At 40.1% G+C, this 17,254-nt stretch overlaps 1 pseudogene; it reads left to right on the top strand.

Moving 5' to 3' along the window:
• The first annotated feature begins 3,577 nt into the window (after positions 1-3,577).
• LOC109070571 lies at positions 3,578-7,262 on the top strand (annotated as a pseudogene).
• Positions 7,263-17,254: the final 9,992 nt, after the last annotated feature.

The raw sequence follows: 17,254 nt of genomic DNA on the forward strand, positions 1-17,254 counted from the left end.
CTTACGGCCAAAGGCCTAAGCTACATACCCAACTTAATTGTTAGGGCCTCTGCCAGGGGTAGAGCTGAAGGCTTGGAATCAGGAAAGATTCCTTTAAAGGGATACGGCTAGGAACCTAGCATTTTATACTAAGTCTTGTCTGTCACACAGGGGCTACCGCTTGCTTCCACAAAAGCTTGCTGAAAGAGCTGTCTCAACAGATCTCCAGTAGCAACACCCTGTTTAGATAGGTATCCGAGGATACATAGGTGGAGTGGCGCCCAAGATGAACGGGGCTTTTACCAACTCAAGAAAGGGCACGAAGCAACCGCGCGAAGCCCTCACCATATAGGATTTTAGAAAGAACACAGAATACTAGCGTGCAAACTTACAACAGTGTGGATTTCAGAAAGTGTGCAAAGACTTCACGTGCACACTTACCATAGCATGGATTTTCAAATACTGTTCTAAGGAAGGGGTCTCGTGGCACTCTGATAGAGCAGCTCATAGATGGAATGGTGCATCTCAAAACAGTATGTTTGAGAGTCATCAACTCGATCTGTGGAAATAATGCTGGAGCGCTCTGGGAAAAACAGTGAACTCAGTCTCATATGAGAGGAGAACTCCTGAATCCAGCGTAGCGCGCTCATAGGCGACCCTTCTTGTAAAGGGGAGCGCTGCTAAACTACCACGAGAAATGTCCAAATAGCCCCTCATGCTGAGGGAAGCGATGCTTGAAGTGTATAAACGAATACACACTGGCTGAATGGAGCCCAAGGAACCAAGGTCTAATCATTTCAAGAAAGGGAACGAGGCGGAGCGCATAACCCTTACCATACAGGATTTTAGAAAGTGCGCAGAGTCTTGCGTGCATACTTACCAATACGTGGATTTTTTAGAAAGTGCGCAAAGTGTTCACATGCACACTGACCACCATGTGGTTTTCAGAAAGCACACAAAGCTTAGCGTGTGTACCTAAAGGTTCCTAAGCATCGCAGAGGCGCTGAACCGCACGGGAGAGGCAACCTCAAATTTTACAAACCTCTAGCGAGGGGAGCATCACCTGAGGCAGCATACACAAGAAGACTTCTGTAACTGCCACCTTCACTTCCCGCTGGATGCGACAGCACCTAGGCGGCAAGGAGACCCCTCAGGGTGACCTGGCTGGACATCCATGAAATTCCCTGCAGTGCTGTGCCAGGCCTGATGATCAAGGAGGCTCCCACAGAAACCTGTGATCTCAGCTGCCTAATACCGGAACATGAAGCCGGATGGCTGGTGCTGACGAGTGTTTAGTAAACTCTGTAACTGAGCACTGCAAAGGAAACTCACAGAGTTTATTAGTAGACACATAACCACCAGCAATTTACACATAAGTATATACTCCCACCCTCCTGCGCTGGAGCCCCGCTCAAGGGACGCCTCCTTTTAGTCCGGACCATCAGTAAGGTGGTTGCTATGAACATAGAACCAGCCAAAAACATTATAGGTCCAGCATAGAAGACTGTTATGCGTTAGAGGTTTCCACCTAACCTCGATCAGGTGGAGAGCTGGTGGTTACAGGGGAATTAGGAAGGGGAGGATAAAAGCAGAAGTTAAAAATCCTTAAAGGGAACGAGTAGATACCTCAGTATCACTCTGACTCAGACGAGAACGCTGCCTCGTCTGGATCATATCCCTTAGGTTCTGCTTACCTCCTTGTGACCCACAATTCCTCTTACCCCTGCCCGCAGGTGGGGGAGGAGCGCGAGTCACGACACTAGCCTTCTGTGCCCGTCTTGAAGCACCACCATCGTGTGTAATAAAGCCACAGCCTGACCTGCTGCTGCGTATGCCTTGCCATTTAAGTGAGATGTATTTCTTGAAGGGGCTTAGATGGCAAGGAGGGAGATTAAGAGAGGATGTCTCCCCCACAGAATGAAAGCTCTTTCTACAGGGGGCATCCTCTCATAGCCGTTTTCGCACATCGCCTCGATGTCGGCAAAACTCTTATGCCGAAACCGATGGATACGAGAAGAAAATGGCCTCTTTCATTTCCTTTCAATCTCTGTATGGAGATCAGGCAGAAATGGAAGGCTCACCTGAGCTGGGGGGCTATGGTCAGAAAGATAACGCTCATCGAGGCGCGATCCATAAACTCCAACAGCTCTACATACGCAGGGCAGGAGAATTGAGAAGGCTCAGCCTCAGCTTCTTCACTATCCTCAAATATCTCCTGCTTTTCCTGGGTAAAAACCCAGCAGAGCACTAGCCTCAGTATCAGAAAGTGTTAAAGATATAACATCATCCTCCCGAGGCTCTCTCTCGTCCGCCGCCATTATGAGCGCGAAAGGGAAAGTCCCTCTTTAAACCATTCAGACAGATCCACCTGAAATTCTCACGAGCTCATTCTCCTCCATGCCTCAGCAGCGGCGGGTCCTGAACCGCGGGAAGCAGATGGCTGCCTTTTGTTTTGTTTTTTTTCCTCGGAAAGAGAGACGAACGAGAGCGGAGCTTTTTCCTTGAAAAAAACGCTCACAATGCACGCAGATTGCCTCCTCAAAGACATTGCGTGGGTGCTCTTTACCCAAACAAAAGACGCAAAGATTGTGTGTGTCATCGGGTATCAAATAACGCCAACACGGATGCACACATTGTCTAAACGCTTGCTAGTAGTCGCCATGATAGACAGAGAAAGATCGGTCTTACCGGTTCTTTCAGATGCACGCTTCAAACAAAACGGTCAGTTTTGAAGACGAAGAAAAGAATGACGTTTTATCCCGGTGCCTGTTTATAGCCGCGCTGGTAGTGACGTCAGAGGCTGTCGCCGGCCAACTTGTTGGTGTTTTTTCAATGTATGCTTCAGACACGGGTCACGACGAGGTGTTCCCCATAGTGACCCCTAGAGGATGCAGTTCGGAGTTCCCTTGAAAGGGAACTACACATACTCCAGGGCACTGCATCAATTCTATCTTGAATAAGATAGTCTAAATTCATACTACACCAGCCTACATATCAGGCATCAACACGAAACCAAACCTCAACATCTCGGGAAAGTTATAAAGATCCCGGACGAGCCCCCATTTAATGTTACATCCCCTGTGGTTAATAAGGGGTATGGGGAATAACATTTAACTGTCGGGTTTTGACTACGGTCCAATAACAGTGCAAGCAGTGAAACCAAAACGCTAAAGGCAAACAAGTGTTCATTTACAATGTAATTGTAGAAAAGCTTATATACAAAAAAACAGGAAGAAAGAAAACAAAACAAAAAAAAAGAAAACCCCAGGCAACTAGGGAAAAAGAGGGAGGGAATTGGGCGGCAATCAAACAAAAGAAATAATCAAAACATAACCCTCTAACTCAGCTATCAATTCTACACTAACTAAAGAAAAAGAAAAGAAAAGAAAATCTTCAGTATCCGAAGATAACCTAAGATAAGCTACACTCACTAGCTCAAACAAAAAGTACCGCAGATTACGCATGCCCCTTACTTAGTGTATATAACAAAACTTCACTGCAGGATGTAAAAATGTATATCACGTGATATTCTTACCTTTCCTCTCCTTCCCTCCCCTTTGTATACATACAAATGTCCAACCAAAAGATGTTTAAATGAATGGAGGTCAAACTGAGCTTTTTGGTAATGCACCAGGCATATGCAGATATAAAAAAACATCAGCTTAACCCACAATACACAAAGTTAACATCGGCTAAAAATCACAATAACAAAAAGAATAGCAACAGACCAAGAGCAATGCCTCTCCTGCATTGTCAGCGTCTTCCTTTTATAGATCCCGGTATCCGCCTGGTGGAATGAATCAGATGACGTCATCGCCTCCAATGATGATTGCCAGGACGCAGAACCAATGGCGTAGCACTAGAAAGTGAAAGTAAAGACGAACAAGAGAGAAGAGAAAAGAAAACACCACAGAACGGTACCAGCCGTAACACCTTCTTTCTTTGCAGGAAATGTGTGAGCCTGCACTTCTTCACTAAGAGCTTGAAGGTGCGGGGTCTCTGTGGACTATGTGGAAGTTATTCCAAAATCACATTCCCAAAGCAGGATCAGGGCGGTTTGTGGAGAGGATCCAGAGTTCCACAACTCGTTTGGTGGTGACCTTTGCCATTGGCCCAGACCTTGAAGTTGTGTTTAAGGAAGTTGTGGTGCAGAATGTGACCAACAGGCAGTGGATAGCCACAGAGGCCTGGAGCACCTCTATTCAGTATTCTGTCCCAGCAAGCATTTCTCTCCTGGCCGGTACAATTTGTTTTGCTCTGCGCCGGGCTGATATTCAGGGTCTTGATGCTTTTCTTGCCCGGCTGAACCCTGAGAAGCAGCCAAATGAACTATTTGTAAAAGATGTTTGGGAATAATTTTTTGAGTGCTCACTGGCACAGGACTGGCAGCCTTCATCTAAAAGACCAAAGTACACAGGCTCAGAGAATGTGGAGAAACATTGCCACATCTACACACAGCTGAGAGTCACGTACAATGTGTATAAGGCTGTGTATGCTATTGCCAATGCTATTCACAAAATGATGGCCTGTCAGCCTGATGGAGAGCCGTTTGAAGACGGAGAATGTCCTGATGTGACCCGAATAAAGCCCAGACAGGTACAGATGGGAGGGGAATCTGAAAATATTAATTTTAAATAATATTTTAAATCTTAAAATACGCATTCTAAATAATGTTTTTATTTTGCCTACATTAAACACTTTTAGAAGTAGAATTGCTACTTTCAATTTTGACAGAGTAAACTTTTTAATTAAAAAATAAATAAATATATATACTGTGTTCTATTCTCTTTCCTTTCACAGATTCTACACTACTTAAATGCAGTAAACTTCACAACACCAGTGGGTGAGCTGGTCAGTTTTGAAGATAATGGCGAGCCATCTGCCTCTTATGACATTGTTAACTGGCATGTAGATGAAAGCGGAGCAGTGAATTTCATCCAGGTTGGACAGTTCGATGCAGCCAAAGGACCAGGCCAGGAGCTGAACATAAATCTTGAAAAAGTTGTTTGGGAAGGAGGCTGGGCTGACCAGGTAAATGACTTGATTTTTTTAATTTATTTTATTTTACAAATTTATTAATACAAATAAATTCTCAAATGATGAATGGATGAATATTTATTTATTTATATATTTTTGTGTACATAGATACAAGTGCCCTCCTGTCCAACAACTATGTTGAGTCTTCACAAGATGCGCCTTGGGACTCTTTTACGGGACCAACTATGTTGAGTCTTTCATGTACGATTGTCAGACTCTCTTGAACATTCGTAGTTCCTGTGTAGGTGTCTTGGATGCGAATTTGAGCATTTTCGCTGACCACACACTTGGGACTCTTTTACGGGACGTCCCGGCCTTCCTCCGGCTACTACCTCTGGACACTATTCCAAGAAAGCGTCGGAGAAGACGCGGGAAACGTGTGGGTGTGATTGTCAGAATTAAGACCTTAATGAGAGCTGGTTCTCTGGTGGTACTCAGTTCGTTGCCTCGAACATGGGCTATGGTATCGGACCGCTTTACGGCACTGGAGCGGCCAACCCCGGTGACATGTTGGCTCAGGTTAATCATGACGGACCCCCATGCCTCTGCTCCTGCTTCTCCTGTCTCCCTGACTCAAGCGGAATATCTCCACTCTCCGATACGCTCCCCAGAAATTGCACTGATAAACGCTTGCTCTCTGGTGAACAAGACGTACATCCTGACCGATTTTACCACTGCTCACGACCTGGATTTTCTGTTTATCACCGAGACTTGGGTGAAGGTAGGGGACCCCAGTCCATATTCTGAACTTGTTCCAGCCAATTATCACTTTTACAACGGTCCGCAATCATCAGGCAAAGGTGGCGGGCTAGCTATAATTGCCAAAGATTCTTTCAGACCTCAATGACGACTATTATCTCATGCCACCTTCACGAGTTTTGAAACTCAGATTTTATTTCTGAACTGGTCTGAACCCGTGCTCTTAGCTCTGATCTGTCGACCACCACATCTTATCAAAGACTTCATAGTAGAGTTTTCAGAGTTTGTAGGAGATCTGATCGCTAAACACGATTGCATCCTTATTTTAGGTGACTTTAACATCCATGCAATTTTTGTGAGGATTTTGTCAAACTCTGTAATGAGGTCAACCCTCTTGTATCACTACACTCTCTATTATCTGATCTTAATGCTGAAAATCATTTTATTGTTTTAAATACCACATGGACAGATGCATTAAACCTTACAGCTCCTTTTAAACTCTTTAAGCCAAAACCTACATCTAATTCGGAGCCATGGGTTGACCATAGTATTCGTTCCTTGAAAACCCCCGTTTTTTCTCTTCACTGCACATCTCTGGCACTTTGTGAGGATTTTTCTAGTTATTTCGGCAATAAAGCTTCAAGTTTGAGAACCCAAGTTCCGATCTCCGATCGGGTAATACCAACAGAGATGACTTCACCTGTCCTGTGGACTTCTTTCAATCTTGTCTCTCCACATTATTTAAAGGAAGTGATGCTTAAACTCAAATTCAGTGTACATTAGTTTTTATTGGTCAGCCTGCACCGTGGAACTGCATGCTACATCACACCTTGTTTGGAGTGTGTTTTGTGATCTGCATCACCTGTGTCCTCAGTAAGACTCTGGTGGTTGTGTGGCTTTTCGGGCCACTCTGCCTGGATGCAGTACTTCGGGCCCATCCAGCAGAGGGCAGGCATCTTCCTTTGCACACTGGTACAGGTTGTCATATGTTTACTGTGGCTGCTGCTGGCTCCTCCTCTGCCCACCAAGAGTGCAGGAGGTGAGCTTGATGCTCGAGTGATCCTGCAGTGCATGTTGGGATCTGTTGTGGGGTTTGTACTAGTGCTGGGCTACATCGGTCTGTTAGCGGTGGTCTGCCTTCTGCTGGACTTCTTTGCTCGAAAGCTTCCAGACAATTTCAATGAGGCACAATTCATTACTTTTAGCATGCTGATCTTCTGTGCTGTGTTTTGCGTAGATTGTATTTGTGCCGGCGTAAGTCAGCTCATCATGGAAGTTCATGGTAGCTGTGGAGATTTTCGCCATTTTGGCTTCCAGTCATGACCTGTTGCTGTGTATGTTCACCCCAAAATGTTACATAATTCTGCTTAAGCCTGAGAAAAATACAAAAAAAGATAATGATGGCCAGATAAGGTTTACAAATGAAATACTTTTGTGAGGCAACATTTTTCCTTAGAGCAATATTAAACTATGTAGAAATTTGCATATTATCACAATAACAACAACAAAAATGTGCATTAATCAGTTTGATGAAACATTCTAATCTAAATATTACAGATGTTTTTTTTTTTTGAGGGGGGGGGTGGTATATGTGTTTCAATGTACACTGTGTCTCAGTAAACAATATTATTATAATTTTTTTTTTTTTTAAATAACAAAATACTGCTATCCTCAGTAAGCCTGCGCTTCAGAATGTGGGATGACGACAAGAAAAAAAACTACAGCAAAATACAAGGTTTCATGCAATCTCTATACACTCACCTTACCACATCCCCCTCCCCCCAAACAGTTGCTATAAAAATTATTCAATACCTTTGAACAAAATGTTATGAAATGAATTCAACAAACTATTATAGAAATTTTATTAATACCCATTTGAATTATTCTGAGAACCTAAGAAAATGAAAAATAAAAATCAAATGGGCTCTAAACATTCATATACAAAATTAAAAATCAAAAGTCAAATTTTGTGCGGAATCTTAGAATGCTTAGAAGCTTCTGTTACCTCTTTACTGCAACCTTGGCCCATTCCTCTTCCAGATCATTGGTACTCTTTGGTTTTCATGTTGCCACTGCTTTCTACAAATTGGAAGGCTTGACAACATCTGTCTTATCCATTGAGTAGTACATGGTCTGTGTGTCTTTGTCCACAACAGAGCTACACATTTTATCTTTTCAATTATAACTCTTACCTCTTCCCAAAATAATTGAATCATTCTGCATTGCCAAATACAGTGAAACAAAGTTACTCTAGCTTCCATACATTTTGTGCATATGTCTGGTATGTTTTTATTATATCTGTTTAATTCCACCAGTGCATTCAACTTATACTGTGAATTCTCGGATGAGTAAGTTGTCAGCAACTCATAAAATTCAGATATAATACCCTTTCTCAGATTATCTTTTATCATAATTTTTTCAAAAGATGAATGTGGAGGTCTATTAAGAGCATTATCTTGATTTGCTTTAATAAAGCTTCTCAGCTGGAGGTATTTGAAAAAAAAATGCTTCCTATTTAGGCTGAATTTAAGCCTCAATTCCTCAAAAGACATCATAATATCAGAGTCTGTCAAATAAAGATCTTGAATCATTTTAAGTCCCTTCGATTCCCACAATCTGGGCTGCATTTCCCAAAAGCTTTGTAAGCCTAAGAAGTTCGTAAAGATGATCGTATGACTGATTTTAATATTACGGTCTATTTCCCAAAATCATCGTAACTTAAGTAGCACTTGAAAATCATTGCAGATCTACGAGTGCTCTGGAGTAATCATAAAGCCCTAAGTGCATTGTAAGAAGACTGATTTATGCGGCCACCTGCAGGACAATTGGCAGATTGCACCTTTAACTTTATTCAAGTGCAATGTGATTAAAATATAAGGATTTGATTGTGCTGATTTTATTTGATTTTATTACTCGTTTTTTTGTTGTTTTAAATGAATTTATAAATGAAAAATAATTATAAAAGGCAGAAAAATAGAAATATGCATCTAAATTAAATGACTGAACAAAAAAAAAAAAAAAAAAAAAAAAAAAAAAATGAATAGACCCCTTAAAAGTTTGTAAACATTGCAACGTCTCCGGGTGGGCAGGGCTTAGCTGGAGGCAAAAAGAGGCACGGACGCAATGTTGACAAGCGTAAACTAGCACGTTTTAGGAGGGATTTATTAAACATGGATGCAGAAGAAGGTTCGGAACTGTCCGAATATGTACAGTCACTGACTCTGCGGGACCGTGACAAAAAAATAATAATAAAAAAAGTGAGAGTTAGCATACATTTATCAGTTAATTCAGTTGATCACTCAGTTCACTGACCAAACTGGTTATCTGACCAAAATATAATGACGAGTGGATAACATTACAGTAGCCTAATTTATTTATTTATTTATTTTTAGCTAAGCCTGGTCTAGTTCTTGTATCTTGTTCTCATTGGAAACATTTTAACCAGGTTTTGGACTATTTCCTAGACAACATATGAATTACTTTCGGGTGGTTTGGGGAATTTTGTCAAGGCTTATTGTCTAATGTAATCTATCGCTGCTGCTAAATATGATTAGCAATGTGGATTATTTTAAGAGACCATTCAAAGGATGGCACACACATCTATCGCTGTATGTTTGTTTAACATTTAAGCTAGCTAGTGCGCTGAAGGTTGGCGACTTTTTCACATATAAAACATAAACTTGCTGATTTGTACTAGATAAAACCAACACACCAGTACATATGCATAGATTATTTTACCTAATATGAAGTGTGCACTGCAAACACGAGCCTAGTCTGTACGCCGTATTGCATTCAACCACAATTGTCTTCTTGATTTCTGTGAAGGAATGTCGGCCGGGATCCGGTGAAACTTTAGTTTTGAACCTAAAGTGCTGTTCCTTCTATTCTGGCAGCCAAAAACACAATAAGACGACATTTTAAAGTCAAAACCTCAAACTTTTAGCACGCCTGCTATGAGTTCTTTCTTATGTTTTGCCTCCAGCTAGAGCGGTGACGTCACAGTGACATAGGCGATTAAGGGATCTATTAAAGCTGCAAGCAGCGATGAAAGGGCCCTTGCACCCGGGGTCACCGTCACCCAATGGCTGTTGGGAAACAGCGAACAGTAGGCAATATGGTTTTAAAGTGGTTATTGTTGGATAAATGCATCAAATTCACTTATATGTGCTAAACTTCCTGCTGCCATTTGGTGGCGCTATGACTATAACTGGATATTGACATGTAGATGTCCTCAGACCAGGGGCCTCATTTATAAAACTCTCCGTAGATTTCCTCCTAAAAGTGTACGTAGGCACAAAAGCATCGCCAGAATAAAACCTGCGTACGCCAAAAAAAATCCCTTTATAAATCCCAGTCAGGGGAAGATTGTGCATACGTGCATCTCCACCCCGACTCCTCCCCGAAGTTACCATATATGGAGCTTACAACGCCTTGTTTTACTATGCATAACCTCATCTGCATGTCATTTTCATGCATATTCCCATGCACGTGACACGATGTTTAACACTGAGACATTAAGGAAATATGAGATGGGGACTATAATGCCATTTGTGCCATACACATTAATTTTTATTGCTAAAAATTATCCAGTATCCTTGTTATGTTTAATAATATATATGAAAATATCCATAAACACAAGATGGTTTAAAGTTGTTTTCATATATATTTTTAGAATAGAGTTGATCTCATTCTTTTCCACTGGCCAAATAGTATTTCAATTGTTTTTAAAAAAATCAAATTAAATATATGCAGTTTTGCTGATGAACATCTTTTAGCTTTTTTTTAGTGGAAACAGATAAGTCCATATTTATTGCAGTGTAAACACAATTGTCTGATTCGGCTTGACATTGACAAAGTATTTTAAAAAGGAAAGGTAAAAATCTTACCGTTTTCTCCTAGTTATATCCTTCAAACATAGTGGTATTTTTCATTATGTTGTGGAGATGCCTTCACACGACATCAACATCTTCGTGCAGCTGCGGTTGTACAGAAAGCTATTATCATTGGTCCTATACATGACAATGGACTGTTCGACCACTGAATCCAGCAGTGTCCATCATAATATCGAAGTAAGTGGGCATCATTGATCATTGTTCTCACTAAAATATTTCTCATAACATGTGATCTGTAGTTTAGTTTAAAGATGAATTATTACTCCTCGCTGTCATTAAAACAACATACCACAGGAATTTTTTTTAGCCTATTGTTAAAAAAATTATGTAATTAAGTTTTTTGTAAAATTATGTAATTTCAGTGCTTATATCCATTGATGCGTGTGGAGTATTAAATCTAAATGTGTATATCGACATGAAAACGGAGTTTAAAATCGCTGTTTGCTTAATTACTTTTCTCATCCTTACGGTGCGCACTTATTTACGCCAAGTTTATTTTTTATAAATCCCGATATGTGCGTGGAAAAATGTGTACGCATATTTCTATGCCCATTTTGTGCGGACGCAACGTTTATACATCAGGCCCCAGGACTCTTACCAAACGTGAAGTTTGGGGCAGATTCGACATTGCATGTTTAAGTTAGTGTACATCAGGTAATTTCCTGTTGCCAGCAGGTGGCGCTATAATTATAATTTAATATTGACCTTTAGCTATGTTCAGACCAGGACTCTTATAAAACATGTGAGTTTGGGGCAGATTGGGCATTGTATGCATGCGTTACAACAACTTCCTGTTTCATAGTATTAATAGCATGCTTTAGCACTTACTAAGTGTTGCTAGCATGTTTGAGAATATTTGTAGCATGTTTAGCACACAATGGCATATTTTACTGTGTTGCTAATAGTGCATACCAGTGTAAAACATGTCATTTCCTGTTGTCAGTAGGTGGCGCTATAACTATAACCAAATATGAGCATGTAGATATCTTCAGGCCAGAACTCTAATCAAACTTGTGAAGTTTGGGGCAGATCGGACATTGCTTGCCTGAGTTACAGCAACTTCCTGTTTCACTGCATTAGTAGCATGCTTTAACACTGAGCTAAGTGTTGCTAGCAAGTTTTAGCATGATTCTAGAATTTTGCCAGCCTGTTTAACACATAACTAAACTTTTTATAATACCAAAATGATTACATAACAAATTTAAAAAAGTCACTTCTTGTTGCCAGCAGGTGGTGCTATTACTATAACTGAATTTGGGGGATGACCAAATTGATGATTGGGCGGATTTTGAATAGCCTGTCATACCCTGGGTGACCCCTGTCAACACACTCCTCATTATTGGTGAAATGAAGGACAAAGACAAAATCATCTCAAATCTATTCCTGGACATCACCTTGCCAAATCCAGGTGTTGCTGTTGGCCAATATTCGGCCCAATAATCCTCCAACTCTAACTTCTCTACCAGACCCATACTCAAATGCAGAGAAAAGAAGGCTTTCATTTCACTGACAGTTACGTCAGACCATTGATGAAATCTGGAGTGTGGATGGAGTTAATAGGAGGCTAAAAACTGATGGGCGTAGCGATTTGTAAATTCCAGAAATCATCAGAGAGAAAGAGTGACAGAAAATCTAGGGGTGAATTGGCATTGGAGAGTTCTCTTTCCCCAGATATCCAATTGGCTGATCAAAGGGCGTGATCCAACTTTGGTACTCATCCTCATTGGCCAAGTACTCAAAGCCGGCATTACCATCAGCTTAATAGCCCCTCTGCCCCGTGTCACACTGCCTCTGCTCCTGCTACGAGCAGCGCGGCCAGATCTGCCTCGCGCGCGCGCCGAGTGTGCATAGCTCGGACTACTGTCATTGTCATTGTGACTCCCCACCCTGCCTCCACGTTGCCCCCTAACTGTCCTATGAATACTTTGACCTCGTCTAACATACCCAGTGCCATTAGACAAAGCCTCCACCACAATACTGTCACCGCGATTGCGGAGAGGCACACGGTCAGAAGACAAAGCTACATGGCTAGCACGGTAAAAATCTCCCGCCTCGTTCCCCACAACACTAACACGCCTGCTAACTTCGCAATGAACACTCCGACCCCGGGAAACATTGTTCCCACCACTGACATTGGGCAAAGGACCATCTACAGTAGGTGGACATCCAAAATGTTACTTCTACCGCCGCTCGTACCGCCGCCGCGGCGTCTGCAAAGTGCATTTGCAGCTTTTGACCGCTGAGTGGCGCTTTAATCACAAGTTTTCAAACAAGCGCATCAAAGCACATTTTCGCAAATAGATGTCAGTTTTGCCTCACCGAAGTGTTATATTTGACGGCTGCAGTCAGGGAAAATGAAAGAAAAACACTATAGTTAAAATATTTAATATTCACAGATGAAAGTTTGGTAATTATGAAGTTATGTGCATTTCTTAGAACGAATTCAAGCAGGATAAATGTCAAGCCTGTGCCTGAGCCTGTGCTTATATTTTCTCTAAGCTACACAGTATTACACCATATTTTAGATTTGACACATTTAATAGGTGTGCAGTATTATTTATATAATATATGAATTATGTGTTATATTATTCAAAAAAATTGTGGTTTACTTTGCATCGGAGCATTAAAAGTGGTAGCCTATTTTAGTGAGCTATGCTACATGGATTAATATGCAAAATGTCTATATTCTCATATATTAGGCCTATATTTTAATTTATATTTTAAAATTCCTTTAATAAAACAGCATGCATTTTTGTTATTCGTTACCTGTCCTTTATTTTGACAGACAACTTCTTGGGAAAATATATTTGTCTGTAAGAAATTGTTGCGTGTTTTATAGATTATTTTCTTTATTTTAGTAAAACGTGAGGCACTGTATAATTTCGTTTCCATTATTTAGGCCTAATTAAAACAAGAAACGAATAAATTAAACCTGCAAGATTTAGCTAAATCATTGAAAGTCTAAAGAATGGACGGATTAATAAAACGTCCTCACGATTAAACTCAAGTTCTCTCATTATAATCACCAAAGTGCAAATAATGTAAAAAAGAGCTTCATTAATAGACAACTTCAGTGATTTTAAAGGGAGCCGCCGTTACTTGCTTACATAGAATTTAAGTTAAAAAATAATAAAATTGCAGCCGCATTTAAATGCAGGTGTGTAAAAATGTCTGCGTGCAAGATTTGCGCGGCGCGAGTGATGCTGAGTGCATGCGCAGCATTTATTCTTATTTGTTTTATCTTCATTACAAATCTTGTTTGGTTTTATTTTGGATAATTGCATGTAAAAAATAATGCATATGCAAAATGTGAATAATTATTCATATTTAAGTGTTTTTACGAAAATTATTAATGCGCATGCAGGACAGGGAGGCGCCCTCTAGATCACTTGAATTTTTTCCTGATAATGAATTAACTTATAATTGTGGTGTCTCACATACATGATAAATATATCTACAGAAAGCTTGAAATGTCTTTTTAACGAATCAATTCAGAACGAATGAACCATCAAATCTCATAATAAAATAACACGCGTTATTTTTTAGTCAAAAGTTATAAGCGTGTAAGACATGCTCACGAGCACATTATGTTATTTCACACACGCAAAAATGAACCTTCAGCTGGCATGATAAAAGTACTCGCGCACAAATTCAACAACCGAGAGGTGTACATGTAGCTGCGAGCGAGTGCCTGGCATACTCTCATAGGTTAACTCTGCTTGTACAGTGGAATCCTGCTCGCGCGCAGCAGGCTTCTGCTTCTGCTCGCAGAGTGCTGTTTTGGTCGCGCACAGTGGATTTCTGCTCGCTCAGCTGATTTCTGCTCCCTCGAGTCTACATGACTTTTGACAATTTGGGGGCGGAAACCAAGGAGGGCACTGACCCTCTTATGATTGGTCACTTTCACACAGGGACATCCTTGTACCTTGATTGACAGCTCTCATTACAGGAAGCACGGAGTCAAAGTATCTGACGGAGTCATTCAGTTAACACTGCACAGTCATTCAGTTAACACTGCACAGTTATGGAAGCAGATTAGTCTCAAATATAATTCACGCAAAACACACAGTGGACGGAATGGCGGCGACACCTACTTAACAAAACGTAGGCTTCATCGTTCGCAAATATATACATCGATGGTAATTGATTTAACTATGATCTGCGCAGCATTTTATACGTGCAGAGACATTTTATGTATATTAGAAAACTCGTTCTAATTCATTCCCACTCTTCTTCGGTGGTAACTTAACCCCAACTCCGTGCTTTCTGTAATGAGAGCTGTCAATAAAGGTACAAGGATGTCCCTGTGTGAAAGTGACCAATCATAAGAGGGTCAGTGCCCACCTTGGTGTCCGCCCCCAAATTGTCAAAAGTCATCTAGACTCGAGGGAGCAGAAATCAGCTGAGCGAGCAGAAATCCACTGCACGAGCAAAACAGCACTCCGCGAGCAGAAGCCCGCTGCGCGCGAGCAGGATTCCACTGTACAAGCAGAGTTAACCTATGAGAGTATGCCAGGCGCTCGCTCGCAGCTACATGTACACCTCTCGGTTTTTTATGAATTTGTGCGCGAGTACTTTTATCATGCCAGCTGAAGGTTCATTTTTGCGCATGTGAAATAACAAAATGTGCTCGTGAGCATGTCTTACACGCTCATAACTTTTGACTAAAAAATAACGCCATAGTTGTATTTCTCTTTAAAGGTGCGTCCATGTGGAGAGAGGCAGCACTGTGAATTTCATCTTGCAGCCGACAAAAAAACATTTGTTTATTAATAAATAATTAAAATGTCTCCTTTTTTACAATTATTGGGCTACTTCTGCCTGTGCTTTTGGGCAAACTTAATGCATGTGCTTGAGCGCGAAATATATTAAGGCTCATTATGGATTATAGATGTAAATGTAATATAATCCTGCGATTAGTTGAATAATGACAAATGAAGACTAGTAACTAGAAATATCTTACATGGGAGGCAGACCTATTAAATAGCCTCTAGACATCTCTGTTAAAGTTTTTTAAAGCATTTTATACGCGTTTGCATAAATTCTTCTTTCAGAACGGTCTGTAATGGAGAGATGCCTTAACACTGATTTTTTCCTCTGATTTTTAAAAACTAAAATTTAAATAAAATTGATTTTTTTTTTTTTTTTTTTTTTTTTTTTTTTTTGAGATTGCCAACCCTTCTCGGCAGATTTTGTTGCTTCTGGTTTGTGCATTGTAAATAGGCTACAAAAAAAAAAAAATAATAATAATAATGTCTCCAAAAACTCCAAAATGTTTTTTGTCATGTCTGTAACGCATGTGTATTCCCAAATCTAAAAAAGCCTATAAAACATCATAGACGGATCATAGTGATGTCTGGACTGGTCTGGATGTCGTTTGCGATTTTTTTATTTATTTTTTTGAGTTAAGGCAACTTCCTCTGAAGTTATTATAACTAATAAACTATATTGCGCTATACATTAGTCAACATTTGAAGTGGATCAAAACCTTTCTTCAAAGTTGCCCTAAAACCAAAATGACGAGTCATGTTACTGGGTTGAAACATGCCTGCACTCACAGCAGCCCTACTCTTTTTATTCATTATTTTCCCGCAGCCCATATTATTGTTTTCACAAGACCATAATAATAACAAATTATCAATTGATAATTAATCATTATTTTACGAAAATCATTGTTATTTGTGAACGTAGTGTTTGCGGAAGGCTTTAAGACCAAGCGGAGTCCTCCATCAGCTGCTCCCGCTTCACAGCGCGCGGGACTCGCGCAAACTGCACCCAGCTTCAAATTCCGCAAGTTTTGATTTAACTAAATCAATTTGAGCGAATACAACTTACTGATCATGAGCCCAACATTTAGCAAGGCATGAAAACATTCAGTCTACCTAGAGGAAGACGTATTTCATTGTAAGTTAATGCTGTTAAATAGAGAGTTACATAGAGAGAGAGAGAGAGAGAGAGAGAGAGAGAGAGAGATAAAAAAAAAAAAAAAAAAAACCTGTGTTGGCTATTCCTAAACTTGGAGCTCATTATTGAAGTACAAATCCAAACACCAGAAGCAAACTGTCAGTGTTCTTTCATTGAAAAGTATGCATTTTGTTTATTCACAGGCTATATGGTTGAAATAATATTTTAGTTCAAAACTGCCAAAAGTGCCATTGTTTAAAAAAAAATGCTTTATTGGCTAACGTTTCATAGACCTTCAGTTGTTATGCTTTAAAATCCCATAACATTTGTAATTTCACAGTATTTTCACCTCCTAAATCACTAACCTTTAAAGTCACAATTCTATAATGGTAAAATTTACTCAGGCCGATGGCACTTTTAATTATGTGCTGCACAGTCATTTTCAGATGCAATGAAAAAAAAAAAAAAAAAAAAAAAAAAACCTGGATAGCCTAGATTAGGCCCAGACTCTGTTCCTAAGTATATAATAATTATAATTACCCCACAGTAACAATTTTTAACCGATTAATCGCCTATTTTTGTTTGCTGCATGTTATTTTATTTAATTTATTAATTATTTAATTTTTAAAACAGGCTAAAAATAAATTAAGTTTGTGAGAGGAAAAAAATATATATAAGTCATGTGAAAATAGGAATAAAAAATATATATAAGTCATGTATAAGTTGCATTTTATAACATTCAG

The sequence above is a fragment of the Cyprinus carpio genome, chromosome A18 (assembly GCF_018340385.1).
Source record: "Cyprinus carpio isolate SPL01 chromosome A18, ASM1834038v1, whole genome shotgun sequence".
Taxonomy (NCBI): Eukaryota; Metazoa; Chordata; class Actinopteri; order Cypriniformes; family Cyprinidae; genus Cyprinus; species Cyprinus carpio.